At 35.2% G+C, this 25980-nt stretch overlaps 1 pseudogene; it reads left to right on the top strand.

The window, feature by feature from the left end:
• Positions 1–12323, top strand: part of LOC111764884 (integrator complex subunit 13-like) — an 81907-nt pseudogene extending 69584 nt beyond the window's left edge.
• The last annotated feature ends 13657 nt before the right edge of the window (positions 12324–25980 follow it).

Here is a 25980-nt window from a genome sequence, read left to right as displayed (position 1 = left end):
TTCATATACCAGGACAGCCAGTACTTGATTAATACAGGTTCTCCAACTATCCCAGACATATCACCTTATTTTTTTGTAAATAAGACTCTACATGTATGTTTGAAAAGATTTATATAGTACCGCCAAAAACATACTGTGTTTTTAACATCTTTATGGAATGCCTATCAGCAAGAAGCACATTTATAAAACTCTGTTATTTTTGTTAGTTTTAAAAATATATAATAAAGAAATGGAATTTTTTTTTTCAACTCAGACAAGAGCAGTATACTTTCATAGAAAAACAGTCATACCATAGAATAGTGATGAATGACTTGAACTCTACAGCCAGACTGTCTGGATTCAAGAGTAAGTTTGACCTTTAACCTGTTGACTGTCCATGAAAAAGTTTTGTAATTTCTCTGTGTTCCAGTTTCATCCTCTAAAATGCAGCCTTCAAATACATTTATAAAGGCACTTTTCTAGGTCCTGGGGAAACAGGATTGAAACTAATTAGTAATAATCTTGTGCTAATAGAGCTTTCATAGCAGAGGAAAACTGACATGAAACAAAGTGTATAAGTAAAATATATAGAATATTAGATTGGTTAACTGCTATGGAAAATAAATGAGACAAGGAAAAAGGATGGGGTAGATGTGATTTTAAGTAGAGTGGTAGGGATGATCTTATGAGAAAGAGAATGGGAAAAGATGTATGCAGTTATCTGGGCAAAGGGAATTTCAGGCAGAAGAAAAAATCAAAGTCCAGGCAGCATCATACTAATGTGAATAGGGAATCATACGGAGGTTAGTGTGGCTGCACCAAAGACAGCAGGACAGGCACACTCAAAAAGGATGTGTTCATAGAAGTAGCAAGGAAGGGCAAGCTCGTATTGGATCTGGAGTCTCTTAGAATGGTTTGATTTTTACCCTTAGTGTGATAGAAAGACTTGTAGGTTTGTGGAGCAAAGTGACATGTTGCAACTTACTTTCTAACAAAAACAATCTGGGCCCATCATTGAGATAAACTCAAGGGGGATACAGCAGAAAACAAGGAAACAACCTAGAAGGTTTCAGCCATAATTTAAAGGTGTAGATGGTGGGTCTTTTGGCCACAGGGGTAGTAGAAGAGGTGTTGAGAAATAATCACACTTCAAATATATTGTGCACATCAATTAATATGATATGCTGATGGACTGGATGTGAGGTGTGTGACATAGAGAAAATGAAAGGATTGTGGTTAAGACTTTCCTGAATACATAGGAGGATGGTTTTCTAATAACTGAGATTAATATTTGACATTTAAAGAACCAATCTGAGAGTTATCATGTGAAGATAAACTTTAATTATGTACCTAAAGCCCTTTGAATATTGTCTGGCACTCAGTAGGTGCTCAGTAAATATAATCCATTTTTATCATTATGATGTAACATAATTTGAAAATGAAAACTAATATTCATATTTTGACATCATCTATTCCAGTCTTAATTTATTTAACATTATTTAATGACTACAACTTTTACAATGTATATAATTTTGACATATTACCATGAGCAGGATTTTGTGTTAAAAAATATTTCAGACAAAATCATATATAATTTATGATATGCAGTTATATACATAGAGATAAAAAAAATGATTAGGTACATAGTCCGGTGTTTATGTATATTCTAAAGTTTATATTATATTTATTTAATAACAGCACAAATACTTTCTAAAATATATTATAAGAGACTAGGTTTTTCTGTATTTAATTAAAACTTAAGCGTATCCTGAACTTATTATTGTCTGAAAAATTAGAGAATCAGTTGACATCATTGCCAAAACATTTTTAATTTATAAAAATGTACATAAATAAAAACAAGGCCAGCATCTCATAAAAATTACCAGAATAAGATAGTTTATAAATATAAGAAAGGAAACAATGTACATACAAGGTAGACTAGTAAAAATGTATTATTTCTAAATAAATGCTTATCAAAGCTGTCTCTAATTGCAAAAAAAAAGAAAGAGGACTGCAATAAATATAGATCCTAGACAATGTAGATTTCAGAGCAAAAATATCTCATAATACAATAATTTATATTAATATTATATAAATTGAAATGTCCATAGAAATTCAGAATATAGAGGAAAATAAAGCACATCTTAATTATTTGATTAAATTAATATATAGTGACAAATAGGTGAAAAGTTGTTAAACATTTCAATGATAATACAGTGGTTGAGCATGCTTTTAATTATTCAAAAATCATTTTGTAAAGTAACCAGATAAAATTCTAGAAAGAAAACTGTAATAAAAGGTATAAGAACACAAACTGCTGCAATGCAAAGGAATATATCTAATATCCATTGAAAAAGGTTAAATATATTGAACACATGGAAAATGAAGAAAATATACTTTCTTAAATATGCATTGAATACCAGGGAAAATTAAAAATGCAATTCCAATTTATATAGAGGAATTTTTAACGGAAATTTTATCCAACTATCAGAATAAAACTTATGGACTAACACAAAATTTGGATTCATTATCCATTCTCAGCTTTATAAATTTTCTCCATTTTCTTTAATAAGCAAAGAACTTAACTAAAGAATTTATTTTTAAACAGTATAACAAACTTATAGAAAAAGAGAGAAAGGAAATAAATTTCTGAATAACATTGAAATTTTAAAAAGAAATGCTAATTACTTAAGCTTTTGACATATCATAGAAGAGGGTTTTCAAATGATTAGCAGGTAGACACAAAAGATTTATTACTGCATACAGAAATTTAACCTCATGAAGTTACAAACTGACGTTTTAAAGCATTACAAGATGAGATTTTTAATTTTGCTTATGTAGCAAGAAAATATTCGTATAACAAATTTAAATGATAAATATTTTACCAGATATTTTAGATATGAGTGGAAACCGAAGCTTCAGAAGAAAAAGAGAAAATGATCATTTTGTATAAATATTTAATATATATAGACACACATGTAAGATTTGTCTAGAATATCTAAGAAAACTATCAAAAATTGTTAGTATATTTCTATTTTCTTTAACATTAAAAACATTTTGCATATTTTCTTCAATGCTCTCACATACTTTTTTCTTTATTATTGAAGTTTATCATTCACAGATGACCATACATAAACAATAAGTGTAGAGTAAATTTGTGAACTAAAAAAGCAAACATGAATATCATCATACAGGTCTCCCAAATATCACTGCACCATTAACACCTTACATTGTTGTGAAATAATTGTTTCAAACTATGAAAAAACATCATCAAAATATTACTACTACCTATATTTGGTGCATATTCTCCCAACCAACAGTTATTAACAACCTATATTAGTATTACAAACTTGTTATAATTCATGAAAAAAATTCTCATATTTTTTTCTATAACTTAACTCTATCACAACTTTTCAGTTTGTTCTAAGACCAAGTACTGAAGTTTTATTTTTCCTTTTTAGCTGTTTGTTTGCTTAAGAATAAGATAAACAAAAATTTTTTATAAAACACCAGCAAATACTTTCATAACAAAAGGCTTTGTATAGTTAAAATTTTGTAAGAATTTAAGTATTCTGATGATAGTGGCCAAAATTAATTAATATTGTGTTAAATTTATCATTCAACATCTGATTTAATCATTACAAGTACTATATGGATTTAGAAATATTCATAGCAAAAATAAAAATTAATTAATTTAGAAACATTTATATATATTTAAACCACAGTTTTAGCACATATTTAAGGCTTGCAATTACTATGTATATTTTAAAAACATATTCTTAGAAATGCCCCTGAGCATTTGTAATCAAATAGATGATGGCTTAACAGCAATGCAAACTAATTAAAGAATGTTAATATATGTAGAGAGAGTTAGACCCATTTAATTTCCTTATATGTAGCTCTTCTGCCCCCTTTTATTTGAACATATAATTAATATTTTAACTATGTACAAGAGACCTCTTCCATCTCTTCATATGCCGGTTGAGCACTTAATCTCAGCAGATTTGCAACACTCACTCTCAAGTTCATTGGACTTGCCCAGCACAACTAACAAAATGATGATGATGGAAAATACCCAAGCCAAAAACAGAGAATCTACAACTGTGAGCAAGACAGTTCCAGCCATATGCCCCATGGGATCTAAGTCTCTCAATCAGAAACAGAGTGGGCATCACTGTCCTAAAATCCTTAAGATTAAGAAAAGAACAAACATAAGGGAAAATGCAAATATGGACTAAAGTAGACTTATTATTCTAGCAATCAAAGAACTTGCATCAGCAACATAAAGGCAGTATTCACCTTTCTGAGGTTCTGAGGGAGTGAGAGGGGAGAATAGATGTAACATGAGGACTATTGGGGGGGATGTTGGAATAGTTCAGAATGACATGGCAATGACAGATGCAGGCCACTATACATTTTGTCAAAACCTTTAAAAATGTGTGGTGCAAAGTGTAAACTGTAATGGAAACCATTGACCATGGTTAGTAGCAATGCTTCAATATGTTTTCAACAATTGTAACATATGTACCACACTAATGAAAGATGTTGTTAATGGAGGAAAGTGTGGGAGGAGGAGAGAGCGGGGTGTAGCAGTTTGATGTTATTGACGAATTCCAAAAAGAAATATTGGATTATGTTTGTAAACTGATCATTTCCTCTCACCTTATTAGATTATATTGGATTCATAGGTTTACTTGATTAAGTAATTATGTAAACCTCTTGTGCCAGCAGGTTGTTGAGTCCCCACCCTCTGGGGGGTAGGGACTCACAGATAAAAGGCATGACAAAGGACAGAGTTGGGAGTTCTTAATGTTGGAGTTTTGATGTTGGAGTTTGATGCTGAAGTCTTAAGCTGGAGAAAGAGACAGAGTCATTTGCCTGACAGTCTACAAGTGACCTTGTGGATAAAACAAAGGAGCTGAGCCCAGAGGACCATGGGAATCCTAAACCCTTGCAGACATCAGAAGACATCTTGCTCCAACATGTACAAACAGACTTTAGTGAGGGAAGTAACTTATGATTTATGGCCTGGTATCTGTAAGCTCCTACCCTAAATAAATACCCTTTATAAAAACCAACCAATTTATGGTATTTTGCATCAGCATCCCTTTGGCTGACTAATACAGAATTTGGTACTGAGGAATGGGGAAGTGCTTTTGCAATTCCCAAAATGCTGGAATGGTTTTATAAATGGGTAAGGGGTATTTTTTAGAGGAATTGTGAGATGCTTGATGGAAAAGGCCTAGATTGCTTTGAAGAGACTGTTGATAGCAGTATGGATGCTAAAGAGACTTTTTATGATGCCTTAGAAGTAAATAATGAAACTATTACTGGAAACTGGAAGAAAGGCAATTCATGTTTTAAAGTTGCAGAGAACTTAGCAAGATTAACTCCTGGGGTTTTATGGAAGGCACAATGGTGAGCTGGGCATTTAGCTGAAGAAATTTCCAAAGTAAACCTGGAAAATGCAGCTTGGCTTCTGCTTCCAGGTTATAGCAAAATAGTAGATGAGAAAGATATGCTGAAGACTGAACTGTTAGGAACAAAGTAAACAGAAACTGATTCTGGAAATTCCAATCCTCTGAAAATAAAGCTCCCAGATGAAAGTGTCCCATTGGAGAACTTAACTAAACTAGAAACTTGTAAATTTGGATTGAAGATGCAGTTATGTCAGAAAGACTTCTGGAAAGTCTCACTGTCTGCTGGCTTGGATTCCTGATTCCCGCATGCTAAACCAACAAGGTTTTTGAGAGAGCTGTATAACCAAAACCACTGTCAGCCTAGAATAAAAAGAACATGGAAATGAGAAATTAAAGGAGAAACAGCTTTAAGAGGAAAACCATGGAAGCTGAGATCTGGAATTAAGACTTCACCTTGGGCCAAGAGAGGAACCCCACTCATGAGTACAGAAAGGGTGAGTTTGCCCCAGCAGAGGGCAAAGAGGGTGGATGTTCCTGAGAGATGTTCTGAGAGAATTTGGCTTTCCCAGGGTACAGAGAGGGTGGAGCACATTCCTCAAGGATTAGGGTGGTTAAGGTTAGCAACCCACAGGTCTGAGAGGGGTGGACCTATCTCCTAAAGATTTTGTGAAATGCCTGATGGAAAATGCCTAGATTGCTTTGAAGATCTGTTGGAAGGAATATGAAAGCTAAAGAGACTTTTGATGAGGTCTTAGAAGTAAATGATGAAACTTGTTGGGACTTGGGGGAAAAGAGGTTCATGTTTAAAACCACAGGGAATTAGCAAGATTGATTCCTTTTTTTTTTTAAAGATTGATTTATTTCTCTCTCCTTCCCTTCTACCCCCCACCCCCACCCCGGTTGTCTCTTCTCTGTGTCTGTTTGCTGCATCTTCTTTTTGTCTGCTTCTGTTGTTGTCAGCAGCACAGGAATCTGTGTTTCTTTTTGTTGCGTCATCTTGCTGTATCAGCTCTCCTTGTGGGCCCCGCCATTCTTAGATAGGCTTCCCTTTCTTTCGCACTGGGCGGCTCTCCTTACGGGGCGCACCCCTTATGTGTGGGGCTCCCCTAAGTGGGGGACACCCCTATGTGGCACGGCAATCCTTGTGCGCATCAGCACTGCACATAGGCCAGCTCCACACGGGTCAAGGAGGCCCAGGGTCTGAACCGCGGACCTCCCACGTGGTAGACGAATGCCCTAACCACTGGGCCAAGTCTGCTTCCCAACTCCTTTTTTTTTCAGAGTACTCATGACCATTTTAATTACAAAGGGATTAACATACAGATTAACACAAATTCCAGATATCATGGAAACATGGTCCATAAAATTCACAAATGACAAGTATCAGTGAAACTGGAGGAAGTATTTTGGATATTTCAACTCACTGGATGGAATTGTTCAAGAACTTCACTATAAGTTTTCTTACCTTTTTCAGGAAAACCCTCTGGATGTGATTTCATATATGCAAACATGTATGAAAACCTATATGGTCCCTCTCGGCATACATATTGTCTTGGCATTTTAAAAGATAATATCCAACAACAAATAAAGGAATTAATAAATATAAGCTGGCAATGCAAACCCACCCTCAGCACTGGCCTCTGCTGGATCCCGTTATCAAGTAGCCCATGAAGCCCGTGTGGAGGAGATGAGAGTCAGTCAGCTTGGGCAGAGGCAGATTGCCAACTTTGTCTGGCAAGAACTGTAAGGCAACTTTGTCTGGCTGTCCAGTCCCATCTGATGCCTGACATCGCTGCCATCTACAAGTAAAACCACCACAAACACCACCATGGCCTAAACTGTGAACTTTTAAGCTTGACTCTTGATGTTGTATGGAAGGCAAAAATTAAAAATTATGGGCTTGGATATTTAGCCAAGGAGACTTCCAAACTAAATGTGGAAAATGCAGCCTTCTACAATGTGGAAATGCTGGCTTCTTGTATCTTATAGCAAAATGTTGGAGGAAAGATCTAACTTGATAAGTAGGCAAAAAGAAACCTGAAACTGATTCTGAAAACTCCAAGCCCTGTAAATCAAGCCCCTAGTCAATAGTGCCCCATTTGAACAATTAACTAAACATGGAACTTGTAAATCAGGACTGAAAATGCAGTTATCCAGGAAAGACTTGTGGAAAGTCTTACTGTCTGATGTCTTGGAGCTTTCTGCATGCTAAACCAACAAACATTTTGTGAGAGCTGTATGAACAAAATCATTGTCAGCCTGGTCTAAAAGGGTCATGAAGGGAGATATGGAAGGGAAAAAAACTTTAAGAAGAAAATCATGAGAACGGAAGTCTGGAATTAAGACATTTGCTTGAGCCAAGAGAAGGACTTCAGCCATGTGTACCCAGAGGGTGAGTTTTCCCTGGCAGTTGAAGGTGGTGGATATTCCAGCTCACTGTTTAGGGAGAGGTTGGACACCCCAACCTACAAAGAGGGTGGGGCACATTCCCCAAGAGTTGGGGAGAGTAAGGTCAACACTCTATATGTCTGAGAGGGCTGGGCCTGTCTCCCATGGATTAGGGAAGGCCAGGTCACCAACTCTTTGCTCTAAGAGGGTTGGGCCTGTAGGTCAGAGATCAAGGAGAATGTTGCTTCCAACTCACTGTACTAAGGGAGCTGGACTCTACCCCAGAGATTGGGTAAAACATGACCATCTTCTCAACATTCTTGGAGGGTGATGTCAAGAACTTAGTTGACACCCAGATGCTTGATAAGGGTAGAACCAAGAAAATGGCCATTGGGTTAACCTGTGGAAAATGTGAGCCCCATAAGGACCCAAATAGAAATAACCATCATCTTGAGAATGTCTCTCAGACTTTAAAGTCTAATTAAATATGCCCCACAGGATTAAGGAGCTGTAGGGGAGCTGTGACTCATGTTTCCCTTGCAATTTCTTCTAATGGTAATTCATATATTTATCCTCTGTCTGTGGCTCTGTATCTTGGAAGCTGACAAATTGTTTTGTAAGTTTCAAAAATCTATAGACAGATAAGACATTTCCCCAATGCAAACTGTATTTCTATAAACCGATTGTGATGTGATCTTGTACTTAGCTTTGCTAACCAAAAGGATTTAAGGTTTTTGTTTTTGTTTTTTTTTTAATATTTTAATGTTTTTTTAGAGTTCAGAGGCGGGGGAATGTGACAGTTTGGTATTATTTATGCATTCCAAAAAAAAACCAATATTATGTTTGTGAAATGGTCTGTTCCTCTTTGCATGATACCCCTTTGATTGTATTACCATCATAGGTTTCACTTTTCCTTTATTAAATCAAGATTAGGGCTCTTGATTTGACCACTTCATTAGGGTGTGCAGGGTTGAGTCCTTGCCACCTTGGAAGGCTATATAATGGAAGCTCAATCTAGAACACAGAAGTAGACACACAGAGAAGATACACAGAGGGAGAAAGCTCCATATACCTGGCAGAAGCCCCAGGAAAAGTGATGAGCCACTCGCCTGATAGTTTACATCTGACCTTGTAAAGATAACAGAGCAGCTGAACTCAGAAAGAAGTGAGTCCTGTGAAGACAGATGAGCCATATGCCAGCCTACAACTGAGATCAGAAGAATTGAGCTTTAAGAGGAAGAGAAATGCAGATCCCTAGCAGACGTTGCCTGCTGTCTTACTTCAACATGTGGCAACAGAGTTAGATAAGAGTGTAAGCTTGATTTCAGCTCTTTAGGGCCTTGTAACTGTAAGTTTTTATCCCAAATAAATACGCTTTTTAAAAGCCTACATATTTATGGTAATTTGAATCATCACCCCTTTGGCTGACTAATATACTATACTAAATATTTATTCACCTAACCTGCATGTCCAAACATACATGATGCACACAGTGGCAAAACTGAAGGGAGAAATAGATGTCTCTACAATAATAATGGAAGACTTCAATATACCACCCTCAGTATTGGATAGAACATTTGAACAGAGGATAAATAAAGAAGCAGAGAGATTGAATAATATGATAAATGACCTAGAACTAACAGGCATTTATATACCATTACACCACAAGAGAGAAGGATATACATTCTCTTTAAGCACTCATAGATCCTCCAAGATAGACCATATGTTTGGTCTCAAGACAGGTCTTGATAAATTTTAAAAGATAAAAGTATATAATACATTTTCTCTGATCATAAAGGAATGAAACTGGAATCAATAACAGATTGAAAAAGGGAAAGTTCACAAACATATGGAGATTAGACAACACATTTTTAAATAGTCAATAGATCAAAGAAGAAATTGCAAGAGAATTCTGTTGATAATTGAACCATGAAAATGAGAACACAACATATCAAAATGTATGGGACACAAAGAAATGGAGAAGGGAATATGGTATGTGATGGCAGTGTTCTTCAAGGCATGGCTGATTTAGCAGGTGCTGTGGTTGGTATTCCTTTCTTGTGGAGGTTTTCAGGTAACTGACTGGAAAAAATAGCAGGTAGAAGAAATTGAGGTCAGAGGGTTTTTGTTCTCCTTGGATCCACCTTCTTCCTGTTTGGTTAGCGACCCGCATATCTGGCTTACTGAGAAGGAAGGGATGCTTGGCAGGGCTGTCAAACAGCCTCTGCACATGCACGAGCTCAAGTGTGTAAGTGTCAGTGTTTAGGGCCATGCACAAATGCTCCTGCGTTTGGGAAGCCTGGAGAGACCTGGTTTGCTCAGAGATGAACGGGAGAAAACATAGCCCCGTCTCTCTAGTACCAGACACTCTTGAGTGTGTACTGACCCTCCACACCCAATCAGCAGCCCTTTCCCAGGAGGCTGTGACCCATAGCCTCTGCCCACTTTCCCTGCAGGCCCTAACAGAAAGTTAAAGCAAAATGAAGAGGGTTTTTTTTTTTAATCTCATAAATTGGTATTTGTTATAGATCATTGCACTCATATGGCAGAATCATGCAGGCAGCATGTTGAGTTTGATCTGATAGTAAAGAATAAAACCCAAGGAATCATCCCTTTGGATCCCATATCTAAATCATTGTGGATTTGCTCAATATAATTTTCCATGGACTATTTCAGAATAATGTATGATATATTTACCTTCCAAAAATTGGTGAATTTCATTGTGAGTGATTCTGGAGTACATGTTTTAAATTCTTGGACTCAAAAGCACCAAATTTTGCAAGAGCTGATGGCAGGGTTGGCTGCTCTTGGGTTTCATAATCCTCAGGAGGACTCATAGTGCTGCAGTATTCTGCATGGTCTAGTTGCAGCAGTGGAAACCCTTTGCAAAAGTACAGAGCCCCAACATAAGTCTCATACACTATAAATGGAGAATGCAGAATGTATAGGAAATAGAGGGCAGATAAATTGTATTACTAATGCAAAAAGTGATAGTCAAGAGCAAATGCTTGAGAACTATGTCCAAGAAACAATTCACAAGTGTAACAAGCTTACTGCAAATTCAGATAATCTAATGCAGATTCAGAGGTGTGAGTTAATCCTGTTCTGTACCTACCCATATGGTAAGGACAGTCTTGTGTCTGATTGCCCTAAAAAGGTTTTATTCCCATGTTTAACTGGTGAAGTCCATAGTGTTCACGCAGGATGGCATCTTTCTACCAAATTGAATATTTTAGTACAACAGCATTTTGACTTGGCATCAACTACTATCACAAATATTCCAATGAAGGAACAACAACATGCAAACTAGCTGCCAGCTGGGATGTGGCACTACTTCATCATAAAGATGCACATGTAAATTTCTTGAAGAATGGTGATACCCACATAGGTGGCAGCAATAAAGAAGCCCCACATTTATAAACAATAACATTAAAGTGGTGCACACCAAGGACGAATGACATTTACTTTCAGTATTGCACTGGAGTTTTTCCTGACTTATTAATTTTCTTCTAAGTGGCTGTCTGATTTACTAGAACAAACACAAATCATGTTCCAAAGTCTTTACTCATAAACAGTCACGAGGAGGAGAAATATTTTTGCATATCCTTAGCAGTTATCAATCTATTCTAGAAGATCCTTCTTCGATTAATAAAAGCTGTGGTGGAAAAGTTACAGACTATCAGATTACAAATTTTGTTGATTTTATGATGAAAACAGGTGAACTCCTTTTCTAGACCCAGATGTAAAATTAATGAAATTATTACATCCCTTGGAATGGGCAAAAGATAAGTTAGAAAGACACTTCCATTACTGGCCTATGATTATTTAGAAACCACCATTTTAAGCATATATGTGGTAGTTTCATTAGCCACTGTTATTGTGAAAGAGTCCTTGACAGAACAAGATGTGTTAAACTGTTCGAAACAATATACAACTTAGTTGACAAGGAAAGAAAAAATGATCCTCTGCTTATGTCCACAGTTTGTACAAGAGGAAAAGGCCCTAAGAGAGATTAACAATACAGTATCAAGTGAAATGAATTAATGAATTAGAAACCTTTGTCAGAGCCTGTATTAACAATGCATAGAAATAGCAAAGGGTCTTGGAATGTCTGATGGTATGTAGGAGCAAACTGCCAGAAGAAAACTGAAAGAAAAAAGAAAGAAAGAGGGAGGAGAAAGAGGACAAATCAGAAAAAGCAATAAAAAAATATGAACAAGGAAAATCTTGGCAAAATTCAGAGATTAATAGATATTTTAGAACACAGATGAGTTAGCTGAATCTGAGATTATAAAAGATTCATTGTATTCCTCAGAACCTCCAAATAAGAAGCCATTTCTTGAAATTGACGAAACCCTAGTAGTGGAAAAATCAAAAGGGCTATTATCCTTGTTATCCTTATGGAGTAATGACATCGAAATTGTCAATTCCAGAAAACATCAGGAGTTTGCTGGACATTTGAACTCTAATTGGGCTGAGTAATATCTTAAAGAGGAAAATGGGATGGAGAGTACAGAAAACAGAAAAGCCAGATGATAGTAAAGAGTGACTGGAGAAACACAATTTAGTATATTGCATAACTATTTTATGCAAAATTTGATATAAGTACTTTTATAACAAGATTGTATATTTATGTTGTCTGGAATGTTTTTTACATTTAAAAATATTTCAGTGTACTTTGTCTTTTTTGTACTAGTTGTAAAATTTCACATATGTCAAAAATACTCATATGAGATCTGTCCTTCTAAATCACAGAAATTTATTTTATGCTAAAGGTCATTCCTCTGCAAATTTTTTTTTAATTCTTAGGCTTCTCTTAGCCAATAAAATCGTTAAAGTTATCAAAAAGAAAAAAAAAGAAATTATGACACACAGCAAAGTCAATGCTGACAAGGAAATGTATAGGTTTCATTGCTTACATTAAAAAAAGACAGAGCTAAAATCAAGGAGCTAATTGCATACCTTGAGGAACTAGAAAAAGAACATAAAATTAATCCCACATCAAGCTGAGGGTAAAAACAAAAAGATCAGAGTAGAAATAAAAGGAATTGAGAACAACAAAAAAAGAGAATCAACACAACCAAAATCTGTTGTTGTTTTTTTCTTTTTTGGAGAAGAACAACAAAATTCACAAACCCTTAGCTAGACAGAGTAAGAAAAAAAGAGAGAAGATGCAAATAATAAAATCAGAAATGAGTGAGAGGATATTACCATGGACCCCACAGAAATAAAAGAGATCATGAGAGGATATTATGCAGAACTATAAACCCAAACTAGAGAAGGAAGATGAAATAGACAAATTCCTAGGAACACATGAACAACCTAGAAGAATTGGAAGACCTCAAAAAACCAATCACATGTAAAGAGATTGAAAGTCATCTAAAACCTCCCAAAGATGAAAAGTCCAGGACCATATGGCTTCACAAGTGAATTTTACCAGTCAGTCAAAGACAATTCACTCTCAATCTTGTTCAAACTCTTCCAAAAAATTGAACAGGAAAGAATGCTACCAAATTCATTCTATGAAGCCAAAATCACTCTAATATCGAAACCAAATAAAGAAACTATGAAAATAGAAAATTACAGAAGAATATCTCTAATGAATAAAGATATAAATTCCTCAGAAAAATACTTACAAATCAAACCCAAAAGCACATTAAAGAATTATATACCACAATCAAGTGAATTTTATCCAAGAGTGGTTTGATGCAAGAAAATCAATTCATGTAATAAACCATATTGATAAATTAAAGAAGAAAAATCACATGATCCTCCTGATTGATGCAGAAAAGGCATTTGACAAAATGCAGAATCCTTTCTTGTTAAAAACACTCTGAAAAATAGGAATAGAAGGAAGTTTGTTCAGCATGGTAAAGTGCATATATGGAAAACCCACAGCTAGCTTCGTACTCAATGGAGACAAAGTGAAAGCTTTCCCACTGAGATGATGAATAAGACAAGGATGCCAACTGTGACCGTTGTTATTCAATATTGTGCTAGAACTTCTAGCAAGATCAATTAGGCTAGATAAATATAGAAATATTCCCAAATAAGAAAAGAAGAAGTAAAACTTTCACTATTCACTGATGATATGATCTTATATCCAGAAAATCTTAAAAATCCACAATGAAGTTACTAGAATTAATAAATGATTTCAGCAAAGTGGTGGGATACAAAATTAAGATGCAAAAATCAGTAGATTTTTATATACTTCTGATGAGCAATTTGTGTAGAAAATCAGAAACAAATTCCATTTATTATAGGAACTAAAATAATCAAATATTTAGTAATAAATCAAAAACATAAAGGATGTGTATTTAAAATACTATAAAACATTGCTAAAAGAAATCAAAGAAGACTTAAATAAATGGAAATAAATGACTGGAAGACTAAAGATTCTTAAGACATCAATTTTACGCAAGCTAATTTATAGATACAAAGCAATCCCAATAAAAATCACAACGTATATTTGCAGAAACTGAAAAGCCAATTATCAATTTTATTTGTAAAGTTAAGTGACCCCAAATACAAAAGAAAGAAAAGAAAAAGAAAAATGAATCTGCAGGACTCTTTTCCTGAATTTAAAGCGTATTACTTCATTTCAATTTTAAAAATAGCATGGTACTGGCATAAGGATAGACATATTGAGCAATGAAACTGAATTGAGAAATAAAAAATGATCCTCACCTCTACAGTTAAGTGATTTTTGAGAAGGCGGTCAAAGCCACCCAACTTAACCTGAACAACATTCATAAAATGTTGCTTAGAGATCTGGATATCCATATACAAAAGAAAGAAAAGGATCCCCTATCTCCCACCTTATACAGAAATTAACTCAAAAATAGATGAAGGACCTAAAAATAAAAAGTAACAACCATAAAACTCCTAGAAGAAACTGTAGGAAAACATCTTCAAGATCCTCTGGTAGGTGGCAGTTTCTTCTACTTTAACCCAAAGCATGAGCAAAGAAAGGAAAAAAATAGATAAATGGAACCTTCTTCAAATTAAATACTTTTGTTCTTCAAAAGATTTTGTTAGGAAATAAAAAAAGGCAGCCTACTCAATGTGAGAAAATATCTGGAAACCATATATCTGATTAGGGTTTGATATCCATATTATATAGAGATCTTATAGCACAATGATAAAATAACAAGTAGCCCAATTAAATTAAAAATTGGGTGAACGACTTGAATGGACATTTCTGCAAAGAGGAAATACAAGAGCTTATGAAAAAATGTTCAACATCACTAGCTATTAGGGAAACTCAGATCAAAACTATAATGGCATACCATTTAACTCCTTATAGAATGACCATTATTTAAAAAACAAACAAACAAGCAAGCAAAAACTAAACCCAGAATCTACAAGTGCTGGGAAGGATGTGGAGATGTAGGAACATTACTTCACTGTTGGTGGGAATGTAGATCGGTGCAAACTCTTGAAAAGACAGTTTGACAAACCTCACAAGACTGAATATAGAACTGCAGTATGATCCAGTAATATTACTAGGAATATACACAGAAAAACTGAATGTAATTATGTGAACTGAACTGATATTTGCGCACTGAAGTACACAGCAGCATTATTCACAATTGCTAAAATATAGAACTAGCCCAAGTTTCCATTAATTGTTGAACAAATAAACAATGTGTATTAGATACATACAATGGAATTCTATTAACCTATAAAAAGAAATGATATTGGTAAGCATGTGACAACATGGAAGAACCTAGAGGATACTATGTTGAGCAAAATAGCCAGACAAAAAATATATTGTATGGCTTCACTTATATGAACTAAATGCAATGAGTAAAGTCACAGAGATAAAATGTAGAATATAGGTTACTAGGAAATAGAAGGTTGGCTGAGAAGGGGAGTTGATGCTTAATGTATGTAACTCTATTAATAAGGTTAATTGGAAAAGTGTAGAAATGATCAGAGTTGATATTAACACATTATAGTGAGTAAAACTTATACTGCTGATTTATAAATGTGATTATGGCCAAAAGGGTAGTCTATAAATGCAAATATCAATTGAAAGGAAAATAGAGAAGAAATTAGGGAATGTATAGCATAGTCTTTAGGTGGTAGATGAAGATTATGGTTAATAATATAAATATAACAATGCTCTTCTTTTACGAAGTGCTAAGAATATGATGATACTTGAGAAAATTCAATTAATGTATCTTATGGATGAGAGAAAACATTAATGTTGCAATATTTTGCAGCACTGGCAAGAAGATATTATTTCAGTTCTAAAGGACAGCAATTTTTCCTTTTGAGGTAATGAAAATGTTTAAAAATTGACAGAGGTAATAACAGCACAATTCTGTCTTAAATATGAGATCCACTCTGTATACACTCTGAATGGATTGTGCAAGGCATGGGACTCCATTACACAGGGAATGCAGTGGTGGAAGGTGCTAATAATCATCTGACTTGGAGGAAAATAAACCAAAATTAAGGCATGGGCAATTGTTAGTAGGTATAATTTTTTTTTTAAGATTGTTTTTTTATTTCTCTCCCCTTCTCTGCCCACACTCCCCCCCAGTTGTCTGCTCTCTGTGTCCATTCTTTGTGTGTTCTTCTGTGTCCACTTGTATTCTTGTCAGCAGCACTGGGAATCTGTGTCTTTTTTTTGTTGCATTATCTTGCTGCATAAGCTCTGTGTGTGTGGTGCCATACCTGGGCAGGCTGCACTTTTTTCATGCAGGGCAGCTCTCCTTATGGAGTACACTCCTTGCATGTGGGGATCCCCTACATGGGGGACACCCCTGCATGGCACGGCATTCCTTGTGTGCGTCAGCACAGCATGTGAGCCAGCTCATCAAATGGGTCAGAAGACTTTGGATTTGACCTTGGATTTCCCATGTGGTAGGCAAATGCTCTATCCATTAAGCCAAATTTGCTTCCCTAGTAGGTATAATTTGATGATGCCCTTTCATAATTTGTAAAAAATATTTCACATCAATGCAGTGTTGGCTGTGAGATGTATCAAAGCTTTACATGATGATATGCATGTTTGCATTGTAAATTTAAATTAATAAATATTTACTGTTTTTGTATCTTCATGTGTGAATGATAAACTTCAATAAAATTTTATTTAAAAAAAATAGTAAATCACAAGTAAGAAAAGAGCCACAAATAAATGCATAGAAATATGAAAAAAAACACACACACACAAACAATAACTTCCCTGACTGCAGAGTTACTACTTCTAAGCACTTTAATATATAAATGAAAGGGGAAAAAATGATATTTTCACTTTGCTGATTATCGTGTCTTCTGAACATACTATATGAAGTAATAAAGGTCTTCATTAACTGAATAGCAGAAATATGAACAAAATGTTTTTTTAAGTAAGTATAGATGTTTCCCATATACAAGGTTCTGTCTGGATAAATCCTTGGTTCCTCCTTTAAGAAAACCACCCCAGGGATCACAGAATGGGAGAATAAAATACAGATTAGAGTGGATTTACTGGTATTCTACTATAGAACAGTTGCAGGTATAGCAATTGAAGAAATTGTGTCATTGATGTGAAGACAGTGGTCATGATAGTTGCTGAGGACAGGGAGAGGGAAGAAGAGATGTGATGTGAGGACATTTTTGGGACTTGGAGTTGGCCTAAATGATATTGCAGGTAGAGTTGCTGGACATTATTTATCCTCCCATAACCCACTAAATGTACTAGGAGAGATTGTAAACTCCAATGTACACTATATTCCATGTGGTGCAGCAGTGCTCCAAATGCAATGTAATTCACCAAATGCAATCAATGTGCCACAATGATGAAAGAGGTTGTTGATGTGGAGTGGGATGGGGTGGGGGGTGGGGTATATAGGAACTTCTTAATTTTTTAATGTAATATTTTTTGTGATCTATGTACCTTTAAAAAAAAGCAATTAGATAAAAAATATTTCAAAAAAATAAGATGGGGAGCAGAAGCAGAACAGTGGTTGAGAGCCTGCTTCCTGCATTTGAGGTCCCAGGTTTAATCCCTTGTATCTCTTAAAAACAAATTTTAAAAAGCAACTGTTTTGGGGGAGCAGATGTAGCTCAGTGACTGAGCACCTGTTTCCCATGTATAAGGTCCTGGGTTCATCCCCTGGTACCACCTTAATAAAAAAAAAATAATAATAATAAGTAAGTAGGGAAAAGCTGATTTCACTAGACTTGACAAACCATTCTCTTGGTTAATACACCTAAAATTTACAGGTTTTTGTCATTCATGAACTATAGCATGCAGGTGTTAAAAATAGAAATAGAAACAGAAAAAGTTGGAGGAGAAGGAGAAGAAAGAGAAGGAGGATAAAATGGGGAGAATTAAATGGAGGAAGAGAATATAGAAGACCATTTCAGAAAGTAGAGTGGATGAGACCAGTTTTACCTATAATGAATCTGAGATTCCATTTCATTTTCAAGTTACAGAAATAGAAGCCCAGATAGATATTCTTCAAACAAGTGTGGAGTTACCCAGAAAGGAGATATATGAAGCAATCACAGTGGAAAAAAATTAAAAGGACATAAGAACTTCTACTTCTACTTAGTGTAAGGGTAAGGCCACATTGTAAAAATAGGAATAGAACTACATTAGGAAATAGGAATTGCAAATGCCTTCAGGTAAATAAATAACTTAGGACTGTTCCCAAGAAGAGTGCCAATAAATAACTTAGGGCCACTCCCAAGAAAAGGGCCAATAAATAACATGGGACTGTTCACAGGAAGGGGCTTTTAAAAAAGAAAAAAAAATAGATACGTTATCTTCAGCTAACCAGCTAACGGGCAGTGTTCCGCTTCAGTGCCTGCTTGCTTGCTCACTTACTAGTAAACCGCCCCCCTCCTGAAAGGCTATAAAAACACCTCTTCCCTTAGACTCAGGACTGCTCTCTCTCCTCTAGCATAGGATGAGGCAGTCGCCGCATGGCAAATAAAGCTCTCAATTGGAACTTTATTCAAAGTCTGAGTCTGGTCAATATCGCTGGTCTATAACATTAGGCTGCAGAAATCTATTAAAAAAATACAATTCCAACTCTAACAATTTTTAAAAAGGCAAATAAACTAAAACAGATGCAAAGCATTTTATGAGCCCTGCAGAAAGTTGAACTTGGAAACATCCAAGTAATTTGAATTTCCAGGAAGGACAAGACCCTCAAATACGTGTAACAAATGAATTATTTCAGACTTATCAGAGGGTGGAAGAAAGAGGTCACCATAGCAGAAGCAAGTACAAAGAGAAGAACTAAAGAACTTTTAGAGTCAAGTGTAGGCTAGAGTGTCAGTTGGAAAAAAGAAGAGAAATCCAGGCTCAAGGGGTTTGCATTTACTCTCAATACATTTGCTGCAAGACTCTAACAATGTAACTGAAAAAGTCTGGGGGCAGCCTGGGAGATTTTCAGTAAAGCTCACTGTGCACCTCAAAAACACCAAAAGCTTTCTCTCTTGCTGCTATTATTTTGCTAACTATAGTTTTATTCATTTGCTTATTATTATTATTATATTGTAAAGATACATAGATCACACAAAATGTTACCTTAAAAAATATAAGAGGTTCCCATATACCCCACTCCTTAACAACCCCCCCCTCACATTCACAACTTCTTTCATTAGTGTGATACATTCATTGCCTTTAATGAGTACATTTTGGAGCATTGCTACACAGCATGGATTATAGTTTACATTGTAGTTTATACTCTCTCCCAGTCCATTCAGTGGTTTATGGCCAGAAATATAATGCCCTGCATCTGTTCCTGAAATATCATTGAGGACAACTTCAAGTCCCCAAAATTCCCTGTATCACACCTCTTTTTCCCTCTCCCTGCCAACAGCAACTCCTGTGGCCATTGTCTCCACATCAGTGATATAATTTCTTCCATGGCTAACTGATGATTATGCTTATGAGTCTGTGTACTTGAAATTTCAACTAGGCCTAGAGCTGCAGAGTGCCTGAAAGTTATCTCCTGAGAGTCCCAAGTTGCTCCATTCTTATTTTAGACTTCTCTAACAATAGATAAGATTTATTGAGATATGTAATCAGAGAATTGCTTCTTTCTGAAAGCATCCAATGGACAGATTTTTGAGTCCCTATACCCTCCCCTTAATTATCCAGACAAAGCCACAAAGCCTAAATCCTATCATGGGTTCTATCTAATATCCTTTAACTTAGAAAATGCATATTTTCTCAGGGCATATGTTCTTACTCACTGCATTAAATTATAAAGTCACAAGTGTTTTTAGTCTTTGGCTAAAGAGCAAGACAATTAGTTGCTTAAAAGTTCTAGTGGAAAGGATAAACTACATGAGAAATTTCATCAGGAGAAAACACTGCAAGATAGTTCCAATGAAATGCTAGAAATATATTTTTTAAAGCACACAAATGCAATATCAGAAACAAAATATTTCTTAAACAAGTTTAACAGTAGAGCAAGGACAGCTGATAAGATTAATGAGTGAACATGCAGATAAACCAATCTGCATCAGAGCTAATCAAACTGAAAGAAAGTTAAAAAAGAAAAAAAAAAGAACTAAATGATTTAGGAAAAAATTTTCAAGGTACATGGAACAATTTTAAAAGTTCAATAAATATACAGCTAGACTTCAACAAAAAGAATGGAGGGGCAATGGAAATGAGGAAATATTGAGGAAGATAATGGCCAAAACTATTTCAAAAATAAGGAAAGACAGCAAAACACTGGGCCGTAAATACTAGCAAACACCCAGGAAGGATAAATGCAAAAAGCAGCCAACTATAAAACATCTAGATTCATCAGACCACTATCTAAAACCAAAGACAAGTATTCATTTATGAAGGCAGAGGAAAATAGGTCATGTGAAGTAGGAAAAAAATTATTATAAGAGGCTTGCCATCAATACTGTTACAAGCCATATATATGTAAAGTACTGAAAGATAACTCATTCAATACCTATTGAAAATAAATTTCCTGTATAAAAACAAATTAAATACTTTTTCATAAAATTAGCACACATGCACAGAGAGAAATAATTTTGTGCCAATAGACTTGTGTTTGAAAAATTATCCAGACAGAAACATGATAACATAGGGACACCTGAGTTGAAACATAGACAAAAAACGAAATTGAAAATGTAAAAATGAAGGCAAATATATAAAATATTAGATTTTTAATATTCTAACTGCTTGAAAGATAATTGCCTAAAGTAAAACTCAGTTAATTGTAAGGTTTAAACCATATAGAAAAGTACAATTTATGGCAAAAATTCCAAAATGGGAAAGAAGAATTGAATTTCTACTACTTTACAGGTGGAATGTTATAAGTTCTGTGGTATATTATTTCAGAGAAGTTACAATAAACTAAACATGTTCATATTAATCATTAGGGAAACCACAAAAGTAGAGAAAACAAAAATTACAAACATAAGGGATTAAAGCAAAGATATTACTATAGCCACCCAAAATTGCTATAAAGACAGTAAGAAAGTGTTATAAACACCTTTTAGTTGTTAAATTTGATACAAAAGAAGAAATGTACAATTCCTTAAATGCTAACATCAGAAGAAATGTGTGGCTTGTTTAGTACTATGTCTTTTAAAGAAATTGAATTTTTCCTTAGAAATCATCCAAAAATCTGAAATTGTTTTCCAAATATGAAAATATTCCCTTTCCCTTAGACTGGAATGTGGACAGAAAGCTATGTGAAACCTCTTCAACCATGCAGAAAAGAACACTATTTTGGGAGATAGCAGAGCAACAACATAAAAGAAACCTGGGTCCCAGGATTACCTCAAGGAAAACAGACACCCACAGAGCCTACTTTGCTACAGCCTGTTTTGTTATATTCCAAGATGATATTTTCCCTTATGTTGAGCTTCTCTGTTTCTGAAGCTCTTTTTACATCATCCAGGCTGTATCTGAATAATACAGGTTCTCTTTCCAGTCCAACCATAGCACCTGATAAATCACTCTTTCCTTTACAGTGTTCTTTCTTTCTGAAAAAGAACTACACATGTGTGTTTGAGAACAATTAGCAGCTGTCTCCAAAATTACACTGTCTTTATTAGCAGCTCTAGTGAAGTCTTCCAACAGCATACCCCTCTCAAACATCCCTGTAGTGTTAATACAATTTAATATGATAAGTAATGTATTACATGTTTTCAACTCTGATAAGAGTTGTGTAATTTTGTAGAAAAAATGTTGCATGTTACAATGGTGATAATGTGAACTCTAATGTCAGATTGTCTGAATTTGAGCTTGGCCTTTAATCTGTTGCCCCACCATGAACAAGCAATGAAATCCACCCCAATTTGCACACTTGTGAAATTCAGGCATTCTAATACATTTATTAAAGCACTATTTAGGTGTTGAGGATACAACATTAACATTATTGGCAAACAGCTTATGCTCATTGGATTTCAATGAAGGGGAAATAGAATAAACAAAGGCAAAATCAAAATATGTACTAGATAGGGATAACTGCTATAGAAAACAAATGCAGCATTGATGAGGGATGGAGCAAGTGCAATTTTAAACAGTACCATTTTAAGTGGCACTTATTTAAAATAGAACCTATTTAAAATAGCACCTGCTCCATTTTAAATAACACCTATTTAAATTTCAAATAGCATTTGCCATTTAAAATTGTTGGTGAGGCGTGGTCTTATGAGGAATAGAATGGGAAAAGATCTATGTAGTTACCTGGAGAAAGGGAATTTCAGGGAGAAGAAAAAATAAAAACATCCCAGGCATGAGGAGGTCAGTGTGGTCATGCGAAAATGATTGTGTTAGATGCAATTATAAAGGATGATTTCATAAATGTAAGGAGTAGGCACAAGATCATGTTGGAACTGTAGTTTCTTGGAAAAGTTTTGATTTTGACTCAATTTTATGTCAAATCTTGTACATTTTCTGAAGAGAAGTGACATAATACATCCTACTTTATATCAGTATCACTGGCAACTACATTGAGATTAGACTTTAGATGCACAAAGCAGAAGAGAGGGAGAAAATCTAGAAGGCTGTGGCAATAATGTAAAGACTGAGATGATGATTCTTTGGTCCAGGGTGTTAGAATAGGAGATGTTTATAGTCACACATCAACTATATTCTGCACAGAGAATCAATGAAATATGCTGTTGTATTCCATGTCAGGTATCCAACACAGAGAAAATTCCAAGATGATTCTTAAGTGTTTTCATGAACAAGAAGGATAGCTTTTCATTACCTGAGATAAAATTTTAGATTTTACAACTATCTACCTGAAGTAATTTATAGATAATATATGATAATTACATACCTAAGTCCCTTTGAATATTGTCTGGCACTCGTTTGGTGATCAGTAAATATAATCTATTTTTCACCATTACTATATAACAATGATTATTGATTACATATTTTGATATACTCATTCCAGTCTTTCTTACATTATAGTTAAAAATTTATATGAATTCAGAATGTAGAAGAAAATAATATAAATTTTACTGATTTGAATAAATTAGTAAACAGTGATGAATTTGTGTGAATCCATTAAAATTTTAATCCTGAAACAGAGATTTAACCTTAATGCCTCAAAAATAATTTAAGGAAAAGAATAAATATATTTTACAAAGAAAACATAAATACAAATGAAAAGAATGCAAATCACTTGAGGTGAAAACCTATCTTATAATATGGCTTAAATTTAAATAAAAAGATTAATATAGGAAAATGAAGAAAAGATACTTTCCTAAATATACATTAAATAGCAGTGAAATTTAAACTGCAGTTACAGATTATGTAAGCACATTTTTAAAAGGAAATATTTGATAATGCTTAAAGTGTACAAGGTCCCTATTTGGAATAATGGAAATGTTTTGGTACATTTATGCATAAGATTTGTCAAGAAAATCATGCACAAACTCTGCAAAATGATTAGGTTTTCTCATTTTATTTAATAATTTTAAATAGTTTCCAAATTTCTTCAACGTTCACAATATTTTTTCTTTAACTTAATTTATCAAACTATTTGCTCGCTTGCTCTGAGACCAAATATTAAAGTCCTCTTTTTTCCTCTTTAGCTATGTATGAATAACATCAGCCCAAAGTATTCATAAAACAACAGTGAACATATTCATAACAAAAGATAATGTATACTAAAACTTTGCAAGAATATAAGTATTCTGATGATCATGGCCAAATTTATTAGTACTGCATTAAATTCCTCTTATTCATCATATGATTCTATATTTAAAATAAATCTAGATTTGGAATTTTATCTCTTGTATAGTTGAAGAGACAAGAATTAAACTTTCAGTGACTTACTAAGGAATATACATTTAGAAAGTTGTTAGAGCTAAATTATAAACTCAGGATTTTTCAATCCAAAGTAGTATTGTTTAAGAATGAGCTATATTTCTTCCCTACAGAATAAATGGAATAATTTCTGAAAGAGCTCTCCAAAATCAAATTCTCTGAAATTGGAATTAGCATAGTGATTTCAATGACACAGTCTGAAGAATAACACCACTCTTTTTTTCTTGCACAGAGTCTGGAGGCTGGCAGAAGGATTGCCCTCATGCACAACTGAGCAGAGTCAGAGAGACAGATAAAGCAGATACAACCCCCAGATATTGGTTCCTATGAAGGCTAAAGAGACCCATGAGAGTTATGGTCATGGCCGATGGGGTTTACTACCAGGTCAGATGGCCCCTCTCTGGAAATGGTGTTTATGTGTGATGAATCTGGACTCAGATGGGATCTCCCTTCATAAGACTTTCATACTAATCTGCTGGAGGTGCAGTTAACGTTGGGGTTTAAGATATAGTTAGGGGATTTGAATCTCTGGACTGATAATGTGATAGCCAGGTCCTGAGCCTCAACAGACTCCAGCACCTACAATCTGATTTATTGGACTTACCACACTCAGCTAAGATGGAGGTGAAGAAGGACAATCAACACACCATGGAGCCTAGAGTGATTACAACTGAAAATGGGAGGATGGCAGCCAGCATCCATGTGGAATCTGAGCCTCCTCTTGACATAGAGGTGCAATGGACACAACCAATCCAATGACCACATAGAAGAGGTGGCATCGGATTGGGAAAAGTGGACATGGTGGACGATGGGTATGGGGAAGGGCAGGAAGAGATGAGAGGTGGGGGAGTATTTGGGACGTGGAGCTGCCCTGGATGGCACCTCGGGGGTGATCACCGGACATCGTGGATCCTCACAGGGCCCACTGGATGGAATGGAGGAGAGTATGGGCCATGATGTGGACCATTGTCTATGAGGTGCAGAGGTGCCCAAAGATGTACTTACCAAATCCAATGGATGTGTCATGATGATGGGAACGAGTGTTGTTGGGGGGGGAGAGGGGGGGTAGGGGGGTGGGGTTGAATGGGACCTCACATATATATTTTTAATGTAATATTATTACAAAGTCAATAAAAAAAAAAGAACAGTTTTTAAAACTTAAAAAAAAAATCACATATACTTAAACTACAGGATTAACACAAATTTCATGGCTTCCAATTACTACATAGATTTCTGAAAACATGTTTTTGGAAATGTTAAAATAGTATAGTTTTAGAGTGAGACCAAAATACCCAAAAAGGAAAGCAAAAGAAGATGTACTTAAATATTCAGCACCACTATCATTTCAATTGTCTGGAGTACTCTCTCTTCTGCAAGGCTCTAATGAGAGCATTTTGAACTCCATGTTCCTAAGACTGTGAATGAGTGGATTCAGCATGGGGATCACCATAGTATAAAAGACAGAGGCTATTTGATCCTTTCCCAATGAGTAGGACTTCCTTGCTTTTAAATAAATAAAAATTGTACTGCCATAATATATGATGACTCCAAGGAGGTGTGAAGCACAAGTAGAGAAGGCTTTGTGCTTTGCTGAAGTGGAATTAATTTTCAGGATAGTAGACAGAATGGACACATAGGATACAAGTATTGTGATACGAGACACCAATACATTTAAACTACCAAGAATGAATAACATGGCAGTGGATTTGGCCCAGGGGTTAGGGCGTCCATCTACCACATGGGAGGTCCGCAGTTCAAACCCCGGGCCTCCTTGACCCATGTGGAGCTGGCCTATGTGCAGTGCTGATGCATGCAAGGAGTACCATACCACGCAGGGGTGTCCCCTGCGTAGGGGAGCCCTATGTGCAAGGAGTGCACCCTGTAAGGAGAGCCGCCCAGCATGAAAGAAAGTGCAGCCTGCCCAGGAAT

The sequence above is a fragment of the Dasypus novemcinctus genome, chromosome 10 (genome assembly GCF_030445035.2).
Source record: "Dasypus novemcinctus isolate mDasNov1 chromosome 10, mDasNov1.1.hap2, whole genome shotgun sequence".
NCBI lineage: Eukaryota > Metazoa > Chordata > Mammalia > Cingulata > Dasypodidae > Dasypus > Dasypus novemcinctus.
The sequence above is the reverse complement of the archived record's forward strand: the minus strand, read 5'-3'. Positions and strand labels throughout refer to the sequence as shown.